At 35.7% G+C, this 14,418-nt stretch overlaps 1 protein-coding gene across 11 annotated transcripts in view; it reads right to left on the bottom strand.

Moving 5' to 3' along the window:
* Positions 1–3,573, bottom strand: part of LOC143222564 (TIMELESS-interacting protein) — a 44,493-nt gene extending 40,920 nt beyond the window's left edge. For 6 of the 11 annotated variants that reach the window (XR_013012315.1, XR_013012314.1, XM_076449213.1 and 3 more), the window contains exon 1: positions 3,329–3,570. The gene's annotated coding sequence lies outside the window, so the exon portion shown is untranslated. Of the gene's footprint in view, positions 1–3,328 lie in introns of all 11 variants that reach the window. The other 5 variants (XR_013012317.1, XM_076449219.1, XM_076449220.1 and 2 more) reach the window with 2 other exon arrangements.
* Positions 3,574–14,418: the final 10,845 nt, after the last annotated feature.

Below are 14,418 nucleotides of genomic sequence, written 5' to 3'. Positions count from 1 at the left end.
TGATGTTTTCAAGAGTTTTAGATATGGCAAGCCTTTCCTCCACAACCACAGGACAGGATATTTGTGAACAAGTGCTTAAGGTTGTAGAAAAGTTTGAACTGAATCCTTATAAATTATGTGGTGTTACAACAGATGGTGCTCCTTCCATGACAGGTAGGACAAATGGATTCACCAAGAAATTTCTAACTGCAATTGGAGCACAAGACGAAGTTGTAAGCCATTGCATTATTCACCAAGAGAGCTTGTGCACCAAAGTTCTGGATTTTGCAGAAGTCATGAAAAATGTCGCCCAATGCGTAAATTATATTCAAACACGAGGATTAAATCATCGACAATTTAAAACTTTTTTAGATGAGCTGGACAGTGAGTATTCAGATGTTTTGTACTTCTCTGCTGCACGCTGGCTTAGTAGAGCTGCCACTTTGAAGAGATTCTGGAATCTGCAGAGGAGATTAAGTTCTTCATGGAGAGCAAACGTCAGAATGTGGACTTCTTGAGCAATGAGAACTGGCTGAATGACTTAGCATTCCTCACAGACATTACACAGCATCTGTCTGATTTAAACTTAAAACTACAAGGGAAAAGTCAACTTGTGAATAAGTTGTTTGAGCATATTTGTGCTTTTGAGAAGAAATTGGAACTTTTCCAGGTTCAGTTGAGAAGAGCCATATTGACCCATTTTACATGTCTTGCAACCAGGAAACTGGAATTTCCTAATCTGGATTGCACCAAATATGGAACCAGGGTACAAAAGCTGCGTGATGAGTTTGCAAACAGATTTCCAGATTTCAGACAAACTGAAATTAGATTGAAATTGTTCGCTCAACCTTTTGATTTGGCAGTGGAAGACAGTCCTGATGATTGCCAAATGGAACTCATTGAACTGCAGGCTGACATGGACACTAAAAGGAAATTCTCTGAAAACAGTTTGCTAGACTTTTACAAACTCTGTGTACGTGAAAAGTTTCCCAATTTGTCCCGTCATGCACAAAGAATTGCCTCCCTTTTTGGTAGCACCTACTGCTGTGAGTAATTTTTCTCCAAAATGAAGCTCATCAAAACCAAATGTAGAAGTCAGCTGACTGATGAACATTTGACCAGTCAGTTAAGAGTGGCAACCACTTCTGTCAAAGCTGATATTGACAAGCTCTGCAAGGACTCTAAATTTCAAGTGTCGCACTAAAATGATCACTCATGCAAAAATATAAAATATTATTGCTTGCATTTTGAGAATTTTTTTTAATTTATTGTGCATGTACATGAATAAGCTTGTTTTTTAAGTGGCCCCGCTTGACTGATGAAGTTGGTTATATGGCCCACCGACGAAAAATGTTGCACACCCCTGTTGTAAAGGAACCTCCAAAGGCAAGACTTCTTGCAATTTACAAATACAGAACTTGGAACAGGTGGGAGTTTCTAATAGAACTTGAATGAAGCTTCAAGCTCCATTTAACTCTCTCATATATCATCCCCATGACCTAACACCATACCCTGTTTCTTTACAAAACTTTTCAGTTCTAACTTATGGATGTAATGATCACAAACTTCTGATAAAAGAAAGCACATATTCTGAATGAAAATTCAAGCTTCAACAGAAATTTGATCTCGTTCCTGCTGTTTTATTAAAACAGCTTTTTTTTAAATTAAACATTTTAAAATTTCCTAACAACACTATCTATTGTATTTTTATATTAGTAATCACACTCACAGTTGTTGCTGTCACTTAACAATTCATTATCAAACTTCACTTTCCACCAAATGAATCAACTGCTCACATCATTATTATTTTTCTACATCTCATTAACTGTCTTTGCTTCATTATTACAATAACTAGTTGTGATGTCCATGAACCTTGCAAAAATATGCATACGTTATCCTATTGCACAAGATAATATGTACACTATATATTAACCTTACATCTCAATATTAATAACTTTTCATTTGGGAATATATACATTTATTGTTTTTCACACATTAAAATGATTTATATGCAGAGGCCTATGAGTTGCATCAGCCTGCATAACCATAATAGTGCAAATGCTAAAAAAAACAACAACTATAATCTAATCAAAAAAGTAAAATTGTGTCATGATATTCATGGACATTAGAAAGAGCTATGATAGAAAAATAATTTACTTTTGCTTCACCTTTTACTAGTACTAGTATAAAATTAAACCTTTTATCTCTTAGATTTCCACATCATTTTACTATAACAATGGACTTGAAATCAATGAGAAAAAAAAATGTGAAATTACATAGTGTTCCAATTTTTGTTTACAATGGAAAATATTATTTTCTATTTTTACAAAAAAAAACGCAAAACAAAAGCTCATTTTAGTTGTTACACTTTATGAAATCAATTTTTACAAAATGAATTAAAAGATACATATAAAAATAGATCACTATTACTAAACTTCTAACCAATAAAAGGCAGAAAAGAAGAATGTTTGAAATTTACTGTTCAAAAGTTTTCACTGTTATTAAGAAATGAATTGCCTACTCTCCAAACTAAATTTAAAATGGAATATGTATGATAATTACTTGTGATGCTTAAATGGAAAGTAATTTGAAACTTATAATTACTGTAGCATAGAAAATAATTCAGATCTGAGTGCAGGGGTCAGCAACCTTTAAAGATGAAAAGCCACTCTTTTCTTTTGCCTAAGATCAAAACATTTTGAGAGCCACAATGTTATAACAGTCTAACAAAAACGAAAATAAAAAGGTTCCAAGGGTAGACAAGGTAAGTCTTCAGATTTACAACGCTAAAATCAGGAATTAAATTCAGATGTTGGGTTAAACTTTTAACACCAATTATTCACAAACACTATAATTTATTAAAGTGACATTGTAAAGTACATAGAAACAAGGCAGGTATTTATATTTTACTAATATTATATTTATATTACACTAATATTTTATCTCGTAATAAAGTGTTATTATTGCTAGTTTTTGTTATTTTACACAGTTCAAAATAGAAAACCTACGCAGACAATTATAAACTGTAAACTTTTAAAGGCGTTGGTAGATGTTTGCATAGGTATCATAAAATCAGTGTTCAAAATAAAATTTTAACTTATGGTTTACCAACTGGGGTTAGTTATATTACTTGCAGTAGTAATAAGTACTAATATTATTAATATCGTTCACAATGGTATGCATATATTATTGGTAAAATTTAAACAACGAAAGCTCTGATACATTTATACTAAATTAATTTACTATATTATACTGTAGCACAATGCTCTATAAGAATAAATAAAAATTTCAGGATAGTTTAAACAGTAAAGTTAACTATGTTACTTTAACTAAAGAATGGGAGGATTACCTGTGCTGATTTTATTTAAATACTGTTTTTATAACAGATACAACAGGGCCACCAAACCAGGAATTCTCTTTTATAATTATTTTAGTTAACCACTAAACCTAACTTCTTTATTACTTTCCCGCGATAAGTTATAAACGCTTCGTTCACTAGAGGGGTAGAGGATAAAAAACTGATAATATTTTGGCTGGAGAAACAAGAAAATCTCCGTGCATTTTCTACAGATGTGGCGATAATACAATACGGGTATCATACCGTGAAACCGCGATACGATACGATTTATTTATGTATCTTCACGAAATTCGGCAAGCTTTCAGCAAAAAGTATAATAAAGTATTTTTGCTAAAAATTAATGATTCAATAAAGGAAGATAACTATTGAGTACTAACTACACTAAGATGTAATTTGTCTTTATTCCTTTTATCATACAAAATAACATAAAAGTTTAACCATAACAAAATCAAAAAATAATATATTTTTTATTTTTCTTCTCTTGCCAGCTGTCATATAACTGATCAAACCGGAGAATTTGAAAAAGTGCTCAGGCCCGGCATGGCCAAGCGTGTTAAGGCGTTCGACTCGTAATGCGAGGGTCGAGGGTTCAACATGCTCGCCCTTTCAGGCGTTATAATGTGCGGTCAGTCCCACTATTCGTTACTAAAAGAGTAACGCAAGAGTTGACGGTGGGTGGTGATGACTAGCTGTTTTCCCTCTAGTCTTACACTGTTAAATTAGAGACTGCTAGCGCAGATAGCCCTCGAGTAGCTTTGTGCGAAATTGAAAACCGTGTCAAATACTATGATGACAGACGCACTGCTAATATTTTCATTGATTATTTACTCTAGTTAAGAGTTTCTTGACATTTGATAAGTGTTTCAAATTTTATTACTGTTTAATGAATATTTTGAAATGAAAATACATAATAAAGTTTAGATATACCCCTTTCAACATAACTTGATCGAACTTATTTCTCAGTGATGTCGATGCCCTTGTGTAGCTTTGCGCGAAATTCAAAAACAAACAAACTAGACTAGAGGGAAGGCAGCTAGTCATCAACACTCACCGCCAACTCTTGAGCTACTCTTTCTTCAACGAATACCGGGATTGACCATCACATTATAGCACCTCCACAGATGAAAAGGTGAGCATGTTTGGTCCAACGGGGATTCGAACCCGTGACCCTCGAATGCCTTAACCCACCTGGCCATGTCGGGCCCTTAAGAAAGTCATCGTATGTTTAGATTTAATGTAAGATTTTGTTCTTGTGTACAAGGGGAAGCATCAATTACCTAGGTATTTGCTCCTTGTGTTTTGACTGAAACCTCAAGTATGTCGTCAAATACTCTCCAACTTTTTTTTAACCGCAGAAATAACGCTACATCAATTTACCGTCAAGAGGTATCAGTGATCACAAAACTAATATATAAGTGTCTCCCTGACCTACCATTTACATTTTAGTCTTTAATATAAGAGCTTAGATAATTGTAACTTAAAAAGAACCGTGTGATATGAGACGCATTTTTGTTACTACAATGAACTTTATTAACTATCGTAAACAAGAGAAGAGTAACGAGGACTACCAAGTCGTATGAATACCTAAATAAATACACCTTCAAGAAGTTAGGCTATGTGAATAACTTTGTGTGTTATATTTAAACAACAAATGTGTGAGCGCTAGATCAAAAGCAGAAAATAGTAACCTAGAAGCAGAAAATAACTTCCTATTGAATTATCAAATATTGTGAATAAACATTTAGCTTACTGAAAAGCTTTACAATATGTAAAGTGTAAGAATGTATGTTTGCTTTGATACAAAAGCGCTGTCAGAGATAATGTGTAGAAAACATAAAATTTGTTTTTATTACAAAGTTTATTCTGTAATGATAGACAGTAAACATATGTATGTATGATACTTTACAAATCTATATCAGTATTTTATAAACTAAGGAGTTTAAACTTTGTAGAATGGACAGCAACTGCCTGTTGTGGAGACACATGTGTAGAGGACGACGTTTTGAAAGTCTTCCGCCTTTCGTCTTCAAGTCAGTGTGTGTCTCTCTATTCCGGCAGTTGTTTTGGGTTAAAAGGGTTGATAAGTTTAACATGAATCTGGTTAATGCGAGTCTGGTAGACGTGGCAACTGACAAAATGAAGGCAAAATTAACCTCCGATTGAAAATGAAGTAAGAAGCAGGTCGGCAGACGATATATCAACGAAATATCAAACTCAAACGAGCCAATTCAGAGCCGGGCATGGATCGATGGATCATATTGCCCCAGCTGGGATCTACAGATACAATGCCTAAGGTTTAAGTGTAGAAGTAGTTGGTTTCTTGTAGCCTTGGATGAACCACTTGCGCTTCGCTTGTATACCATCGAAGAAATTCAATATGGGCTTGGTTTCAGAGATGCATAGAAGTGGTGAGGGTGGGCGTGAGTTCTCTGGTTGTACTCCCTGGATGTGTTGTTCTATGGTGGTCTGAACTGATTTGTGATTTCTTGCAGCCTTTGTTTGTAACTTCTGGGTGTTTGTGAATTTGAAGTCTGTCTGAACTGATGCGTCTGTAGTTTTAGGTCGCGTGGTTTGTACCTGAGTTGAGGTTGTAATATTTGAAATAAACGTTGTGGTCTGGCAGGATTTGTTAATTGTCTTCTTGTGATCAGTAAGTTCAGATACGTTGCTGATAATAGAGGTTGAGGGCGTCGATGTAGAGCTGGATGAAAATGTTTAAGTGTCTTTCCTGATTGAATCTGGATTAAGTGGTAAATCGGTGCTTGACTGTTGAAAGTCGTCCGTAGGTTGCCTGTTTCGTCTGGAAGTGTTGTACGACTGCGGGTGAGTGGAGCGGCGACGTGGGCGTTCGGCACTAAAATGAATGATATGGTAAAAACATCCGTTGCGCAAAATACAGTCAGCAATATGCTTTCAAATTGTTACTATCTTGATAAAATAAATGGACCGGTTAGTATGTTTAGAAAATATGCGGTGTACTGCATGTAGCTTGGTTTGAGTTTGACTTTCAATGGCCTGTTTGATTTCGTCGGGTTAAATGCTTGGGTGGACACCTCCAAGGAAAACTGAGAAGAAGCTAACAAAACTTTTGGTGGGGGCACAAGTAATGTTGAATACAGTGTTCCATGGTTGACATAAGTCCTTTCAGCCTTTTCTCTGTGTTCCTCAGAGGCGTCGACCCAACCATCCAACCAGAAGAAATCAAACAAGCCATAGAATGTCAAATCCAGGCCAAGTTACATGCCGTACATCAGATTTTCTCCAGATACACCAACCTACCTACGTACTTCATGAATACAGTGACAACATCGAAGTACAGTGCTGACTGTATTTTACGTAACGGGCGTTACTGTCAATATTTCACTTCAGAGCCGAATGCCCGCATTGCCGACCCTTCAACTCGTGGTCAAACAAATTGCCTAGACAACATAGACAATCAACGGACAACTTTCAACTGTCAACTACAGAAATACCGCTAAGTTTAGAACCAGCCAGAAATACCACGAATGCAGATTCAGGCAACTCATCTTCTACGACGACAACTCTCACTGCTAGCAACATGTCAAGACTTAATAATGCAAGGAAGACAACTAATAGTTCCTGCCAGACCTCAGTTCCAGTTTCATGGAATACAACCACCAGCCAGACTCATACCATTCACACAACAACTATCGACGCGTCGGTTCAAACAGAGAACCAGACCACAATAACTCAGAAGACACAAACGAAAATTACAAGAAGAAACAGAGCATCCAAGACCGATGAAGAACAATTCACCAAAGAACAACAGCCAATCGATTCACGACCATGCTCACGTTTTTTTCCATCACCACCGGGCATCATTTTCAGTATTGATGTGATTTTTCTATGTGCTAATAATGTAATGAAACAAATATATACATTAGTTATTAGACAAAAGGGCAGCCTTATTTATCTTCAACTATTATGCATCACTGACCACATGACGACCACCTAAGAATAGAACAGTGTCAAAGATTGACTGAAATGTTACTGATCAAACAGAACTTTGTATTTTGTACTGCTTTAATGGCTTTCAATGAAAGATGGATACAAACTTTTACAAGTTTTTATTTATATGGTATGATTTAAACTTCAAGTGAATAATCTATACAAAGTAGTAAGTTTTGCTATTTGCTATGTTAGTAAACTAATTATTTAAAGAATAATGCGTGACAGCTTCTAAGATAGTGACAGTGTGTTCTTTTTACCCGGCCCGGAATGTCCAGGTGGTTAAGGCACTCGACTCCTAATCTGAGGGTCGCGGGTTCGAATCCCCGTCGCACCCAATATGCCTGCCCTTTCAGCCTATTTGTTGGTAGAAGAGTAGCCCAAGAGTTGGCGGTAGGTGGTGATGATTAGCTGCCTTCCCTCTAGTCTTACAGAAGGCTAGTGCAGATAGTGCTCGAGTACCTTTGCGCGAAATTCAAACAAACAAACATCTTTCTAACCACTAATGACATGTTGAGACAATGAGGTTATCATTGTTTATACACCAAGTAAGTGTATGTATGATCATCTTTGACACGTTCAAGATTTTATGGGTCTAAAAATTAGTTTCTATGATTAGTGAATGAACCTTTGCTTGTAATAAATGCACAAATAAATAGTAAGTCATTTATTTGCTGTATTTAGTTGTAGCAAAGATTTGGTTTGTTTGTGGAATTTCGCACAAAGCTACTCGAGGGCTATCTGTGCTAGCCGTCCCTAATTTAGCAGTGTAAGACTAGAGGTAAGGCAGCTAGTCATCACCACCCACCGCCAACTCTTGGGCTACTCTTTTACCAACGAAAAGTGGGATTGACCATCACCTTATAACGCCCCCACGGCTGGGACGGCGAGCATGTTTGGCACGACTCGGGCGCGAACCCGCAACCCTCAGATTACGAAGCGCACGCCTTAACGCGCTAGGCAATGCCAGGCCCAGTAGCAAAGATGAATTACTAGACAAATGACATAAAGGTGAAAGAGTATGTTTTTGTATAATCAATATGGTGAATGGTATTCCCTCAATGTGATTTAGACAATTAGTATGTTCTGTGTGTTATTGTTATGGCATTGATTGCCAGTGTAATATATCTTGATGGATATATTTACGCAAACAAAACCTATATCCCGTTTGATTTTAAAAGCACTGTAAATGGATTGTTGGCGAAGGGATATGCTTTCCCTTCTTACTCCTTATTAATATTATTTGTCTTCACTTCTATCCTTTCACACACGGTTCTGTTGCTTTTGAGATCTTATTGGGATAGACACTATCTTTTCACAGGTTCTCAATATATTTGTTATACTTTTGGATGGCTTCTTTTCTCTATATGTTTGTTCTGGGAAATTTCCAGAGTGTTTGGATTCCTGTGTGGACGCTGAGATTGAACACTTGCCTTTTTTTTTCATTGGAGGAAACTAGTTATTAGGCAAGCGGCTCCCACTTCATACGTAAATCTCCAACTACCTTCATTTGGTAGCTGTTTCTTTCTCATCGGGGAACTACATTCTGACTTTCAAACTTTGTTGTTGCCATGACTGGACAAGTTATGTTTTTTATACATATTTTCCCCTCCAGAGCATGTCTCATTTAGTCTTCAAATATTGCTCAGTAACAAGTGTTACCTGTCCAGGTATGCTTGCTATATCTCAAATCTGTACTGTGTGGCCATGATGTATACCCATAGCCTATAACAAACATTCTTGAGATGAGATACTCCACCAGATCAGAATTAGATTTTCCTTGCGATATATTTGGTTCATTAATATGTCCATTCCAAATTGTGCTAACCCGTAGATTTTACATAGGAATTCAGATGGGCATAGCTGCCCATCTCTACTGTCCCTTTGATTGAATAAATCAGGCCAATATACTTTTCAAATATGATTTTTGATGCCACCTGCTGCACTGTATTTGGTGTTCGCATTTCTATGGATCACGTTTAATCCCCATTGTTCTTCTAGTGCCACTTTCCACTTCTTACCAATTTGGGTAATGGACCATGGAGGAGTCCTTCTGAATGTGTTCACTTTCATGCAGTAGAGAGAAGAGTGTTGTTGTTCTACTGGTGTAGATGGCATGAGATCCTCCAATCATACACTTCACTTCCATTTAGTAGGCTCTGGTGATTTATGTAGGGCTCATATTCTGTGCAATTCTATCCAATGGGCGGGGTTGTTTATATTTTCTAGATGCCATTCACTTCCTGGAAGGTAGTATTTAGTTCCAGTTTCTGTGCAGTTCTATCCAGAAAATGTTTTGGGGTAGATCTGTCACATTGCGGCTCACCACTTCCTACCATCACTTGGGTGTAGAGTCTCAGTGAGTGGTTTTGCATTGGAGCTTGACCAATCAACATAAATCCTCACACCTTTCTTGGTTGTATTTCCTTTTTCCCACTCAGTTTTCCTCAGGACCTGCACCTGGAGGATGATGTTGTGTCCAGCTTCTGTGGGATTCAGTCCCATGGGTGAGGCTGCTTATGTGTTTTAGGTGCGATCCTCTTCCATGAGGTGAGATTCTGAGGGTGTATTGAGCTCCAACTTCTGTGTAATCCTATCTGAGGGATGATGTTGTTTATATTTACAAATTAATATTTTTCACCTTTGTGGGCTAAGCCCTGGAGCTTGAAGCTGAACCCAGCTTCTGTGTGCTGTCTATTTGGATGGTGCAGTTGTTATATAATTCTAAAGGCGATCCATTCCTGCACAGTGGGACCCAGAGTGTGGCATTATCTCTAGGAAAATAATGATTGGAACATCAGTTCTTACTTTTGTTTTGCATCTAAGAGTATATTAACTATCTGAGGCTGATTTTATACAGTTAGATATCAGTCTTATTGAGTTCAGTGTGCCCTGCCACACTGACACATCGCTTCGTACCATTATTCAGATGTCAGATTTCATGATGTGTGGTTTTTGTGGCTTTGTATACATGTGCCACTTTTATGGATCAGGTTGCATAGTATGCAGTTCTGTTCTACTTAACTTAAGATTAAGAAAGTGTGAACCATCCTCCTACCACTGCTTGGACTAAAGTTGACCAGCCACAAAATGATCCACCATGCTCTAACCTCTCTACACCTTGGAACACATCCTTTTTAGCTTTTTCCATACTCATGTCTGTAGACAATTCCTATACAACCTTTCTTCTATGGGATTGAGATTCTTGTATACTGTGGTTCAGATTCCAACCCAACCAATTTTCTCTCCCTTTTTGATTGTGTTCATTCCCATTTCTTCCCATGTATGTGATAACTATTTCCACACTTGATGCAGAATATGGCTAAAACAGAAGTAGTGTAGTCTTCCATTAATTCCTCTCTTAATGGGGATTACATTTCATTGATGTTCTTTACACAATTTTGAAAGATAGTTATTTCTATCCCTCCTGCCTACTTTGTGGAATTTTAGTTATATATGTGAGTAGAGGTTATTAATTCCCTTTGCTGGAAACGGATTTGCGGTAAGTACTTGCTTCCTTTCACAATTCCCACTCTTTCTCCTCATGGAAAAACAGTGCATTCTTTTCTACCTGATCTTGAAATGATAGTTCTATAGAATCAAATAGAGGAAGCCATATATTGAGAAGAGTGTGTCACACTTCTATTGGTGGATTCACGATGAGTTACACATGGAAAATCAAAGCTTGTGGCATGAAAAAGTTTGTATACTGAGGAATTACTAAATAAGAACAGCTAGTTATACTTGTAAGACTGGTTTGGTTTGAATTTTGCGCAAAGTTACCCGAGGGCTGTGTGTGCTAGCGTTCTTTAATTTAGCAGTGTAAAACTAGAAGGAAGGCAGCTAGTCATCACTATCTACCGCCAATTCTTGGGCTACTCTTTTACCAACGAATAGTAGAAGTAACCGTCACATTATAACGTACCCATGGTTGAAAAGGTAAGCATATTTGATGTGTAAGGGATTCGAACCCGCGACCCTCGAATTACGAGTAGAGTGCCTTAATCACCTGGCTATGCCGGGGTACTTGTAAGAGAGAGTAAGTATCTATCGGAAATCTACTTTCAGTATAGAAAAATAGTAACTTTCAAGACAGCTGCCTAATGTATTTCCTTATAGCAGTGATATTGCAAGGTTAGGTACGTATGAAAATTTAAGTCTGATACAGATTTTGGTTTTTACATTGACTTTCTTTTAACTTTTCTTCATTTATCCCTATTTACATTGTAAGTATGCATAATCCGAAAAATACTTGCTTCTACACAAAGAAAATCTATCTTTCACAGCTCTTCTGTGCATCCGACTAAAGAGATCTGCAAGCCGAAGCTCCAGTCTAGTAAAAATGTAATAAGCTTTGTTCAATTTAATAAGATTTTAATCACCAACAAAACTTTAATTTTTGTTTTGTTTAGCTTTGTTTTAAAAGCTTTAACGTTTTATCATTATTTTTCAAATGACAGTGATTTATAACACTATGTCACATAATTTTTTCCTCGATAGTATGTATTATTTCTTAATCGCTTATGTTGTAAAAGTACAGAAAATGGTTATTATTCCCTCCAAACTTTGCTTTTGTGACATGGATAATGAAATTTAGAAATGAACGGGCAAACTTGCGCATTTTCATTTACATAAGGTCTGAATAAAACAACACATGAATCAAAATTTACATGTATTTACACTAAAGTTATGTATTTGTTTGTTCATTTTTTCCCCCCCAGTTTAACCAGTCTAATAACTGGCTTTTTTTTCATATGATATACTTTTCTGATATATATAATGTTGAGCCTGAAAACATTAAAAAGATGATGTCCAGAACAAAGTGGAAGTGTAATTCAAGTAGTCTTGTTGTAATAAGATGACTAAAATAAGCAATGTTGTCACTGTAAAGAGATGATAGCTGAGATCATAAAGGTACATTAGAGTTTAAAATCTGATGTATGTAACAGTTACATGTGCTTACACTGAAAAATGTAAGTGTATACACTGAAAAAGTACAACATACTCAGATATAAATTTTTTTAAAGCCTTAGTATAATTGTTACAGATGCCACATTTCCCTGCTAAAGTTCAGGTGACAGTGTAAAGACGTTAGAATTTCAATAAAAAGAAAGGAAATTGGTATACGTATGAGTTACAATTTGGTAACTTAGCTTATTTTAAAGATCTAAATCAAGTTTCTTCATTCCCTAGTGTTTTACATATACTTTAGCACAACATTGCACACAGTATGTTTATCATACAAATGCATATATGCACTCACAGTGTGATATGCATTATAACAACATCCACCAATATTTCTTATTATTTGTGATACTTCAGATGTTTGAATCCTTGTAACATTAACACTTAAGTACTTTTCTTTTTAAATACACATAGAGCAATTCCATTTTAATATAGCCTGCATGTAAAATAACTTACATACAGTTTTATTGTTGTTGTTGTTTTGAATTAAGTACAAATCTATACATGGGCTATCTGTGCTCTGCCTACCATGGGTATCGAAACTCAGATTTTAGCATTGTAAGTCTGCAGACATACCACTGAGCCACTGGTGGGCCATATAGTTTTAATGTTGATTCAAATGTTATAATGATTATGTATTAAAGTCAGAGTACACAAGTTTTTCTTTAGTTTATGTACACCTCAGGTAATTATTTAACCACCAGTGAGCAGATACCAAACATGAACTTTGTGGCAATATTTTTTTACATCACAAGATAGACGATTCAACCAAACTCCCTTGAACCAACCCAATAAAAAAGCATAAATTATACCAACATATTTCATAAAATTAATTGTCAAAGTTCCATAAACATTTGTGACCCTTAGAACTGCTTGATTGTTACTGAAGAATCAATACTTTTCGTTCTAAGATTTTATGTTTCAAATACACATAGCTGCCAGAATTATGTGTGTGTGTGTCTAAATAAAAATATATAACCTTAATCACTGTAACATTATAGGAGTTAAAATCATAGACCCTTGAGAACATTTTGATTTGCATTCCCACATTTTGACAAATAAAGTATTTTTTCAGCAGTCTTTGGTTTTGGTACACGTTTCTTGTATTTGTAGTTGCAGGTTCATCCAGTGTTCAGCTTTAGAATAAAATGCTTTTTAAAGTGTATATGATGTAGTTTAGTCATGATTTTATAACACTGCAAAAAATAAAGAAATATTAAGTTCATACTTTTAACCATATCTCACCTTTCTAGTTTAACAAATTAGTTTTACATAATACAGATTTTTACCATTTAATGTAACTGAAATCTCTTTCATTTTTTCAAAGTTATTTTGAGCTTACTCAAATTTTACATCATCAAGTATGCCACTATTTTTAAATCCTAAATAAAGTATTTCTAAGTCATTAAGTATAACAGTTAGAATTTTTAATCCTATTGTGTACAGTCACATTACTTGACTGTAAATGAATTACTTTTGTATTAACAATTAGCAGTAAACACTAAATGTTTAGTTCTTCTGGCAGAATTCATTATGTAATCAATAACATTTAAAGATTAAATTAGAAACCTAAAACTTAAATACTAAGACTGTAAATTTCCAGGTAAACATTTTAAAAACTTGACATTATTTATATTCACTTTGCTTATTCAGATAAAATTCATTATTCTTAGAGAAATAACAGGAGATTTGAAAAGATATCTATTAGAGAAGTACTGTGTTTATCAGAATACCCAAGTGTGTAAGAATGAAATAAAGAGACTGGAGTACTAGCTGTGAGGCCTTTATGGGTGACTTGTCCTTGAGCTGCTAGTTCATCCTTCAGTGGTTGAGGCTGGTGGAATTTCTATCATGGTTGTGATGAATGCAGAAGCCTCCATGTGACACCTTTTCAGTAGTGGTAGCTGAATCCATTGGTGGTTGGACCACTTGCACACTTGGTTTAGAGGTGGTAATCTATGACAGTTTCTACACATCTGATGGTGGAACTCTTATCTCATGAAGGTTAAGATTTTGTGGGTGAGCTCACTTCCAAATGAGGGGTTCACCAAGTTTTAAATCAGACCAGTTTCTAAAGTTTTTGTATCAATGGCAAAATCCAACTCCTTACTGAGGTCAAATATCCACAGTTTAGTGTTGGCCATTAC

Source organism: Tachypleus tridentatus, chromosome 8 (assembly GCF_004210375.1).
Source record: "Tachypleus tridentatus isolate NWPU-2018 chromosome 8, ASM421037v1, whole genome shotgun sequence".
Classification (NCBI taxonomy): domain Eukaryota; kingdom Metazoa; phylum Arthropoda; class Merostomata; order Xiphosura; family Limulidae; genus Tachypleus; species Tachypleus tridentatus.
This window is presented reverse-complemented; position numbering and strand designations above follow the sequence as displayed.